Source organism: Rhincodon typus, chromosome 6, assembly GCF_021869965.1.
Source record: "Rhincodon typus isolate 14 chromosome 6, sRhiTyp1.1, whole genome shotgun sequence".
Taxonomy (NCBI): domain Eukaryota; kingdom Metazoa; phylum Chordata; class Chondrichthyes; order Orectolobiformes; family Rhincodontidae; genus Rhincodon; species Rhincodon typus.
Window position 1 is genome coordinate 97,810,306 of NC_063337.1, and position 11,429 is coordinate 97,821,734.

Sequence of the window (11,429 nt, forward strand, 5' to 3'; positions counted from 1 at the left end):
TTTCTGAAAGTGTTAGTAATTTCAGTGTTAAACCCTGTATTCACATTATATGTGTAAGTATCTAACAGTAAATATCAAGATTTTTGAATTTGTTGGGAATTTAGGGACACCATATCTTTCACTAATATTGAGTCAAAAATCCTAAAACTCCTTCTGTGTGGATCTTTGCTGCACAAACAGATCGCCATTAGCTTCTCAAGGCAGTTAGGGATTGGTAATAAATGTTCTTTACGAGTGACAACCAAATCACATAAATGACCAAACTAATTAACTGAATGCTCGTTAAGTAGCAAACTATTGCTGCAAAATTACTTTTCCGTACATCATGTGTGAAATGAATAGAAAATTTGGTGTATTTGCTTGATCCAATTATGCTGCAATTGTCAGTGACATGTACAATACATTTGTCATCAAGATAGCTATTCACCTCTGACCATTAACAAAATCACTTGTCTGGTTTTTGTTGTTTTTGTCTGACTCTCGGAAACATTACATCACTCAAGGGTTTACACAATAATTTGCTGTTGCAATCCTGTGAGTTTGATTGTGGGTCAAAAGTCAATGCATATCTAAGATTTTACCCTTCTCCAGCCTTCACGTAGGCCTGAGATTGTCCCATGAACTTTGGATTCTTTTAATTAATCAGGTCTAGGTCAAGGACTTTTCCAAGGTCGTTGAAGATCTATGCCTACTGTTCAGCCCTCCTGTAAAGATCTGTACCTTTACTGCCTCTCGTAATGCTTGCCTTGGTCACACAGCACCAAATCAACTCTAGTCAAGTTCATAAATGACATTTTCTGTGACTATAACCGTTGTGCGTTATCCCTCTTCATCCTCTTTAACTTGTCTGCATCATTTGGCCCAAATCTTACAGTATCCAATCGTCAGAGTTGAGAGGCACACTGGGTGATGTGAATCAGCACTTTGTGGAAGTCCTGCTGTGTATTCATGTGTAACACTGCCCAGGAAGTTTAAACTTCAGATATACTGACTTCTGCTGCCTGAAACCAACACTGAATTCAGGATTAGAGAATTCGGCCAGATAAGCAGGACTTATTGGGATACTTAAACAGGAAATTAAACTAGTTAATATCTAGTCTAACTCAGTGACTAACTTGCATAACTCAACACCACAGCCAACCCCCAAACCTTCTCGATCTGATGCGACTAACACCTGGTCACCTGACTACCTCCTTGACCTATCAACAACACTCGTTACTTACCCCTCAGCTACCACCCCCTGTCACCTGACCAGCCCCCAGGACAACTCACCCTGACTGCTCCCCTCATCCTCTATAGAGGAAATGAAGAAATTAAAGCTAAATAAAAGGCTTTTAAAAAAGAGATTTAAGAAAATAATTTGACAAAGTACAAAGCTGCAATGTTCATCCTATGAAAATGTGAATCACTGACATGTTTCTATGAAGTAATTTGTTTGAAGAACATTTTATATATCCAACAGATTTCATTCAACAATTCAATTAATTACCTCCTTTCCCACGATCATTTTAATTAACAATGTTAATCTCTCAACTGTGAAACAGAAATATCTAAATTCACAAAATTATTAAACGTCAGCTTTCCTGCTCCTCTGATGCTGCTTGGCCTGCTGTGTTCATCCAGCTCTACACCTTGTTATCTCTATACACAATCATTATTTGGTTTAAAAAAATTCTTTTCACCATAAATTGACTTTAATTTGCTTTACTTGTCATGGGTCTAGTTTAATTAAATTGAAACACACTAAATGATTTCTCTATTCTCTACTTTCTTACTGTCAGTCTCAAAATCCTCATTAAAATCTATATCTACACATTTTTCCTCAATGTTTGTCAATACTTTGAGTGCGCTATCAAAGCCAAAGATGATACATGTAGTATCACTCTTTACATTTTCACTCTCACCCCTGCATTTTCATTGTTTATTGAAGCATTTATTATTTCACAATAGAGCACATTATTTTGGCTCAAGAGGGAACAGACCTATCCTGTACAGGACATTGGTTAGGCAGTTTTGGAATACTGTGTTCAATGCAGACCTCCCTGCTAGAGAAAGGATGTTGTGAACCTTGAAAGGGCGCAGAAAAGATTCCTAAACCTATTGCCAGGTTTGGAGTGTTTGATGTATAAGGAGAAGCTGAATAGGCTGGGGCTTTTTACCCCAGAGTATTGGAGACTGAGGGGGTGGCTCAGTGGTTAGCACTGCTGCCTCACAGCACCAGGGACCCAGGTTTAATTCCATCCTTGGGTGATGTCTGTGTGGAGTTTGTACATTCACCCCATGTCTGCCTGGGTTTCCTCTGGGTGCTCCAGTTCCCTCCCACAGTCCAAAGATGTGCAGGCTAGCTGAATTGGCCATGCTAAATTGCCTGTAGTGTTCAGGGATGTGTAGGTTAGTTGGGTTATAGGGGGATGGATCTGGGTGGGATGCTCTGAGGTCAGTGTGGACTTGTTGGGCCAAAGGGCCTGTTCCCACACTGTAAGGATTCCATGATCATACAGAGGTTTATAAAATCACGATGGTCATGGATAGGTTGAATAGCCAAGGTCTTTTTCCCAGGGTAGGGGAGTCCAAAACTAGAGGTGAGAGGGGAAAGATATAAAAAGGACCTAAGGGGTAACTTTTTTACGCAGAGGGTAGTGTGTGTATGGAATGAGCTGCCAGAGGAAATGGTGGAGGCAGGTATAATTATAACATTTTAGAAGTATCTGGAGGGGTACATGAATAGGAAGGGTTTAGAGGGATATGGGCCAAATGCTGGCAAATGGGAATAGATTTCTTTAGGATATCTGGTCGGCATGGACAGATGGGACTGAAGGGTCTGTTTCCATGCTGTACAAGTTTATGTCTCTAATATTGTACGAGCTAGGTCTTTCTTGTTAAAGAGGTGTTTTGATTTTGTTAATATTCATACAAAAAGAACATTCAGTGGGTCAACTGGTTCACTTACTGGTGGTAATCATGCTTTACCATTTGCACAAAATGTTGAAGGTGGCTCTTTTCTTTTCAGCCTGTTGTGCTGCAATATTCATATACCTCTGATCTCCTACCGAGATCTTACTATGGGCCTGACTCACAATTTTGAGGAGGATTGCAGATGAAAGCTTTCTTAAAGAACCTTCATCTTTTATTTGCATTGTTCCTTTTCTGCCACTCTGTCAAATTCTTGCTTTCTTGCTCTAGCCTCTTAATCTTCCCTGGCTCAGCAACCCGCTGTTATTTTCCCTTACGAAGCAATAATGTGTAGCGTCTTGGGAAATAACTTGCAATGAACAGATAAAATATGAGCAATAATGAAAATGAAAGTCAGAGATTTATAAAGTATATTTGAAGCATTTTTTTGGAATCTATGATCAAGGTTGAGGAAAGCTTATATCAGTGGGGATTCAGTGCAGGCAAAACTGTGGGATTCCCTGCTTGGAGGCCAAGCCTCGCTGATGGACATGGTTAGATATCAGCTCCCATATGACTTGCCTTTGGCCCAAGGTATCATCTCACCAGGCTTGATTGAGATTGACCCAAGCCTCAGAAGAGTTGCCATCAAACAGACAAACAGATATCTCTAGATTTCTATACTATTCAGATACAACATATGTGATCATAATCTACACTACAATAATTGTGAGATGCAAATATTTTAGTAATTTGCATATGGATTGTTGTACTTTTATGGGGGAAGGAGGTCATAACATTTGCTTGAAGTGAGGTCACTTCAAGGCAAAGAAAGGAATATATATGAGAATCATGATGTTTGTCTAGAAAAGAAATTTAGAAAGTGAGATTCTCACGTTATACATGGAGATAATTACAGTCAACTACCATTCATGAGTTGATATGTTTACAATGGAAGACTGCTGATTCAAAAAGTTAATAAGATTATCTTAGAGCATTAAAAAGAAATCCACAAATTAAGTAAGAGACAATTGTTCAAATATTTGCTCTGATATTATCATGAAAAATACTTATCTAAGGAGAAACGTTTCATTTCGGATTCAAACTAATGTTTTGTCAAACTGCTTCATTATGTTCAGGGTATTGGATTTCTCCCATCCAGACCAGTGTGTCTTATTGATTTATACACTACAGCAGTTTTTGGATTTGCCAGATGTACATTACAGGATTTCTTTGTGGGGTAGTTGTGAATGACAGAATTAAATTGAAACATCATGTCGAACAAAAATGACAATTGACAGAATGAAATCTGAAGAGGCATTCTGTATAAATAAATGTAAATCTTCAATTTTCAAAGGATTGCAGAAAGTAAATAATGGGTCAGCATTGTCTAAATAGTTGCACTTGCACAAAAAAAATCTACAATAGAAGAACAGAATGAGAATAGAAGAATAGAATGCCCTAGTGGTATAGGGGAGGCAATGACTCAGTGGTATCATCGCTGGACTGTTAATTCAGAGACCTAGATAACATTCTGGGGACCCGAGTTTGAATCCCGCCATGGCAGATGGTGGAATTTGAATTCAATTTAAAAAAAATCTGGAATTAAGAATCTAATGATGACCACGAATCCATTGTCGATTGTCAGGAAAAACCCATCTGGTTCACTAACGTCCTTTAGGGAAGTATACCTGGTCCGGCCTACGTGTGAATTCAGACCCACAGCAATGTGGCTGACTCTGAACTGCCCTCTGGGCAATTAGGGATGGACAATAAATGCTGCCTGGCCAGCGACGTCCTCCTCCCATTAACGAATAAAGAGAAAAAAACACATTGGGTGATACTTAATGGACTGTATAAAAGTTACAACCATTCTCATAATTGGTGAGAATGTGAATCTCAACTTTCAATAGGGAGGTTGAAGTGAAGGGATGAAATCAACTGCCGATTGGGCTGTATCCCTCTGATAGTGGGTTTCTGTTTTCAACACCTGGGGCACAGTAGAGGGCATCAAGTGACTGCCAAATTGGAGCATCAGAGGGGGCAAAGGTATATCAGGATGACGGGTGAGGGTTAGTTGAGAAGCATCTATCTGGAGGGGTTCGGAGGGCTTTGTGGAAGGGAACAAGTCAGGATACGGGGTGCAACTAGAAGGCTCTGGTATCTTGAGTGTGGTTGACATGGAAGTGGGACAGGGTAAATGTTGGTCAGGAGATGCAAACTGAAGCGATTGAAAGGCAGATTCTGTGGTGTCCAATGGCTGATCCTGGGTGTTGACATGACAAAGCTGTCTGTATTGGGGAGAGATAATAACTACCGGGAAAGTTTGATGTGTTATGAGGGTGGGTGCAGTTTGAGATTGGGAATTGGGATAAGGAAACATCTCTGAAGGTGTGTCAAGGGATTGTAAGGACACATGAAGAACAATGGGAGTGAGATCTAGGATCAAAGGACAAATGTTCACAGTAAGAAAGGTAGGGGAGAAGAATAGCCCTATCTACTGTCACAGTCACATCAGATATCAGAAGAAATTCTAAAAAATTGGAATAATTCATTCCTAAATAAAAATGCAAAATTGACAACACCCTGGTCAACGTGTCCAATTGCCACTTGTCAAGCCTAGTTTCCTTGGCTAATGAAGGCTTTTACTTTAAGGTATAGGTTTGAATTATCCAAGAGGCATGGAGCAGATCCTACCTGACTACCACCCAGAGAAAGAAAAACAGCTGAGTACTTCCAGTTCAGTTCCAGCTGTATTCGAATCACAGGAAGAAAGCAATTCATATTTGTTCTGATCTGTCATCACTGCAGTATATTTCAGCTAGAACTACAGGAAAACATGAAAGAAATGATAAAGATTTGTGTGTTAGATCGTTAATTTGAGCCAATTCTGCCAACCTTGCTGTCACAAAAATCTTGGCCCTATAATTACCTAAACTAACGAAATTTCCCACAATGAACAAATTTATCAGGATGTGAAACAACATCATAAATTACTGGAGAAACTTGCCAGGACATGGGGAAGGGATGGTGAAGGTTAGGGGTTCTGGAAGTAAGTGCAGCTTTCTAAGGACAAACCCCAACACTCCCCCGCTCCCCACCCCCCCGCCCCCAACACTCCATTGTCCCCATCCTACCACTGATTGCCCCCAGATTAGAGAAAATGAAAGCCCGTCCAGCCATGCAGTTGAAAAATGAGTCCTTTTTTACTCTAAATATCAAACATTAAATGGGCTAGATAGACATTGGTGGGGCTCTGTAACAAACAGGTTAACAGAAACTTAGAAATTTATCAAACTTCAATTAAAATATCCTTCATAGCTTGATGACCCTGACCCTAACTCTAACTTCACTCCTTGAAGTGACCCACTTATTACAAAGTTCCTGTATTATGCTAGTGGTCTCAACATGCTTTCTTATCACAGGCATCCAGGCACAGGCATAACTGTAGAAGAGGAGTAGATATTTGAGTTCTTTGACTTTCTCCATAGCCCAACGCTTGCACATAATGATAGCCACTTTGAAAAGGCTCAGGAGCAGAACTACAAGAAGGTCCACCAAACTATCTGCCTCTCTTCATATGGGATGTCAGACACTTTTCCTGGCTGCTAGGAAGGTGAATTAAAGGCCTTACGTGGCTGTTAACTATGTTCATAAGGCTTTAATTGCTGGCCAGTGGAAAAATTCCCCAAAGGACCTTCTAACCCAGCACTTATTTGGTGAGGTGGTGGGAAGAGGCAAATACCTCTCCAGAGCCAACTTGCCCAATTATCTCTGCTTCTCACCAGTTTTCACATCAACCCCAGGGAGGGAAAATTTTCCCATAGATTTCATCCTGAAGTGAAATGTCCTCCTCTCTAGGGGCATCCAGTCTATCAAATTTATCTCAGGACAAAATAAATCAAAACAGATATATTATAGAATAAACTGTTCACTCAAGTTAGACAATATCAATACTTAGAATCTGAACTTAAGAGTTCTAGATTTATTTATTTATTTATTTTGTGGATTAGTTTGTTGATGCATTAAACATGATTCTACAATGTTTTAATTATTACTTGTAAGCATTTTAACCCAAGAATCAGTCCTAGATTACATTATAGCAACGCCACAATGCTTATTTAGTTTCGGATATTTGAAATGCTTCATTAATCAAAAGTAAAATGAAAATTGACTAAATATATCCAAATGACTATAAGATAATGAAACCTAGTTAAACAAACTCTACAAACAAAACCACTTAAATTCAGGATATTCAAATACATATTTTACAAAAATTATGGAATACAAATTCACAAGGTTTCTCATGTCTTGTTTCAGTCGAAGAGTAATTCCTTGTAAAGAGAATTCACCTCCTTAAGTGTCGAAATGTGCTTCTGGATGACCAAACTGTATACACTTAAAATCCACCTTTAAAGAAATGCTGTTGCCATCTGTATGTGCTTCCATTGTCTAAATTAAGGAGAAGAATTTCTGCATTTGTAGGCAAGTCTATTTTTAAGAAACTTCATCAATTATTTCTTACCATCTTCTATTCTTAAGGGTCAACATGCTTATTTGTTTGGAGACTTACAGGTCATTGACTATCTGCTCACCACTCCAAGTCTTCTGACATATTCTCATTGGCCTTGACATAAATTCAGATTTAGACATTTTAAATTTTGTATTTTCTAAAGAATTTTCTTTAACACTTTAATTTCTGCATTATTTTGTTATTTCTGTTCACAAATACTAACCTAATTCAAACCTGTACGAGAGAAATGTGCCGGTATATACATCCTACACACATATTCACTTGTTACCAACTTGCCACTCCAGGAGTTGAGCTAACCAAATTCTTTTTTTTTAAATTAATCAATGATAAAGAATAGTCCCTAACTTCCTTAAAGTCAGTATTGTCAGTGGAGTATTCAACATGAGGGACTGTGGTTTCACAGTGATCAACATTGTCAATATCACAGGAATTTAGGCTATTCTGCCTACTACACATATTCTTCTGCTGACTTGTCAGTCTGTAACCAGGTAAAAAATTCCTGGTTCTTGACAAAGGCAGGAATACAAATAGTTTCAAGATCAGACACACCTTTTTGTAGTTAAATAAGCACAAAGTTTCTATACGTACAGCAGATAGCTGCACTGGAAATTTTGTGCAGCACACACGTCTGATTGTTTGTTCCAGTGACATAATTGACCTTATTTGGAGCGGACTACTATTATGCCTTGAGTAAAAAACAGCGTTGCACTTTGTGCATTAGATCCTTATTTTGGTTATTTACCTGGATCAAAAGTCCTTTCAGTTTCTTTATCATGGACCCTGAGATGATGCATTCAGCTTGAGCTCTTCATTTGCACTGGGTCTTTGGCCCTTCACCCATGTCTGGGTCAGGCCTCTTCCAATCTGCCGTTTGGTTTTCACTTTGTGAGCCCCCACCACCTCCATTAAGATGAGATGGAACATATCAATAAAGCTACATGGCGCAATTTTTCTTTTCGTTTATTTGTCACAGTATGTAGGCATTGCTGTTAGGCCAGCATTTATTGCCCATCCCTAATCGCCCTTGAGAAGGTTGGGGTGGCCTGCCTTCAGCAATCACTCCTGTCCCCACCAATGCACAGTCGCGACAGTATGTACCATCTGCACAATGCACTGCACAACTTACCAAGGCTACTTAGGCAGCATCTTCCAAACCTGTGACCTCTACCACCTAGAAGAACAAGGGTAACAGGTACATAGAAAAACGTACCCTTAAGTCTTGGAATACTATCACCGTTCCTTCATTTTACTGGGTCAAAGTCTTGGAACTCACTACATCATGTGGACTGCAGCATTCCAAGTAGGAAGCTCACCATTAACTTCTTCAGGCAATTAAGAATGGGTAATAAATACTGGCTTAGCCAGCAACACCCACTTCCTGTCAGTGAAAAGAATAGATTTCAGAGGTTCAGCATAAAAGCACTTTGCTTTTGCACTAAGTAAGATGTCTAAAACTAGCTCTTTCTTTGTCAAAACAGCAAAAGTTACAAGTGGTAGGATGAAAGTCTTTAACGTTACAAATCATGCATTTTCCACAATTTGAGGCATTTACATCCAGGGGCCATAGATACAAGATTATAAACAATACAGACTTAGGGAAAACAGGATGAGAAATTTCTTTAAACATGGTTTGAAGCTGCTAAATTCATTACTCAGATTACTGGCTGAGACAAAAACTTTTTCAATGTTTGATGTTGACTTGATAGGTTAGTGAAGGAAATGGGGTTATAGGGAGTTGGAATATGGCTAGAGAACGTTAATCACATGATTAGTAAACACAGATACTGACCAAATGGGCTGAATGGTCTTTCCGTGTTAAAACAGATGACTGCAAACTCCACTTTGCTTACTTGTTGCTTTTGGTCCATCAGTTCTAAACATTCACCACTTCCCACATTGAGAATACCGGCCAAGTTTAAAAAAAAATGAGCTAGTGATTACTTGGAAAACATTTAAGGGATTTACAGCAAATGAACAGGCTTTACACAAGGATTTGTTTTTATTGATCTTTTAAGGTTCAAGTATCTTCTGCAAATAAATCTGTTTATAGAGTGGGTTTTTAGTCGAGGGTTGTATCTATGTGTATATTTGTAGGTGCTTAGGAGTAGGTGGGGTTTTGAACAGTGATCCCTAAACACTTCTAGTGGATTTCTAGCAGAATACGGGTTGTGTGATCGCTCCTCCTTTGCTTTCTGCACATTTATGGGAAACCTGATGGAATTGTTCTGGAAAAGCTGTCCCTGTTGAAACTGAACAACAATACTGACAAATTAAACTGTTATTATTTTCGGGAACTGGGTTAGCCTCTGGATTACGGTGGAACATTAACTCCATCCATCCTGGTGTGTGGTAATGCATCAGGGAGTCTTTCCTATTGGTCTCCCCATCCCAATCTGGTAACCCACAGTTCCATGTCACAGGCACCAAGGATTCCAACCCATGTCCCCAAGAACATTTTACCTATGAACATGATGATGTCCTCAGGGTCTGGCTGTAATTTGAACTTAAGGCCATTCAAGAAAATCACTGTGGTTTCCATGAAACCTGCAGATGCAGAAACCCAGAAAGGTAAATTATCTAAGATATTTTGTAGGTGTTTGTTGGTCTATAAAGAAACAATATGCCTTCTCTCTCTTTTGTCTGCTTTGGTGGCAACAAAATATTCCCAAATCTTCATTGCCTCTCAGATTAGTGCTGGCCTGTTCCTTTGGGTTATTCTAGCAGCCTTCTGTCATCTGAATTTAGCAACTTGGTAATCACGCGATAGCTCGGTGGTTAGCACTGCTGTTTCACTACTGCCAGGCACCTGGGTTCGATTCCAGCCTTGGATGGCTATTTATGTGGAGTTTGCACATTCTCCCTGTGTCTATGTAGGTTTCCTCCCACAGTCCGTGATCAGGATAGGTGGATTGGCCATGGTAAATTGTCCATTGTGTGCAGGCTAGGTGGATTAGTCATGGGAAATGCAGGGTTACAGGGATAGGGTGGGGGGCTGGGTGTGAATGAGACATTCTTTGGAGGGTTGGTGTGACTTGATGGCCTGGTTCCATGCTGTAAGGATTTTATCTCCAATTGATACAATTTGTGGCTATTTTGACCACAGATCTTTATTGCTGCCATTTATAGGTAGACTGCTTGCAAGCCTGTTATCTCCCCACTGCAGTTTAAATCAACCACATTTGAACACAGCTCAGACAATCTAGAAGGCTATATAGTACATAACCTTTTGGCAGTCATACCATTGTCCTGAGTAGAAGAAGATTTACATGCTAACATGTGGCATATTAAATTTCTTCTCCCTGGAAACCACATCACTGAAGAGTCATATGTGTCCCCTATGACTTAAGTAAATTACCTTTAATTTTTAAAAAAATTGGCCTTTAAAAACTGAATTCTTAAAATTGCAGAAACCAAGTTTATGTCTGAAATCTTCTAAGAACTTCATAAAAATCTAAAGAACTGTGGATGTTGGAAATCAGAAACAAAAACAAAAATTGCTGGAAAAGCTCAGAGGTTCTAGAAGCAGCTGCGGAGAGAAATCAGAGTTAACATGTCGGATCCAGTTTCGGGTCCACTGAGCTTTTCCACCAAGTTTTGTTTTTGTTTTCTTTCTTCTAAGAACTTATTGTTTTGTCTAGAAAGAAGTTTGTTGAGGAAGTAAAAGTCAAAGATGAATTAAAAACATGAAATATAGGAAAGGCATATGGTGACAATTAATTAGTTAAAAGCCACTACTATTGACTCATATTGATAGGTACCGTGCAATATCAGTGCTTTATTCCATGTTCATTCTCATAGGACAAGAAGTCTGTCTACTTCTCAGCAAAAATAATTTGATGGTTACGGGACTCTACTGAATTGAATGTAAGTTGCATTAAGAGGCTGTTTACAGAGTTAATAGAGAGAGGACTTGTATAATTGTTGTGACATTAGGACAGCCCTAAACATCTCACAGCCAATTAAATATTCTTGAGATTTCCTCACTGTTATAGTGCAGGAAAAC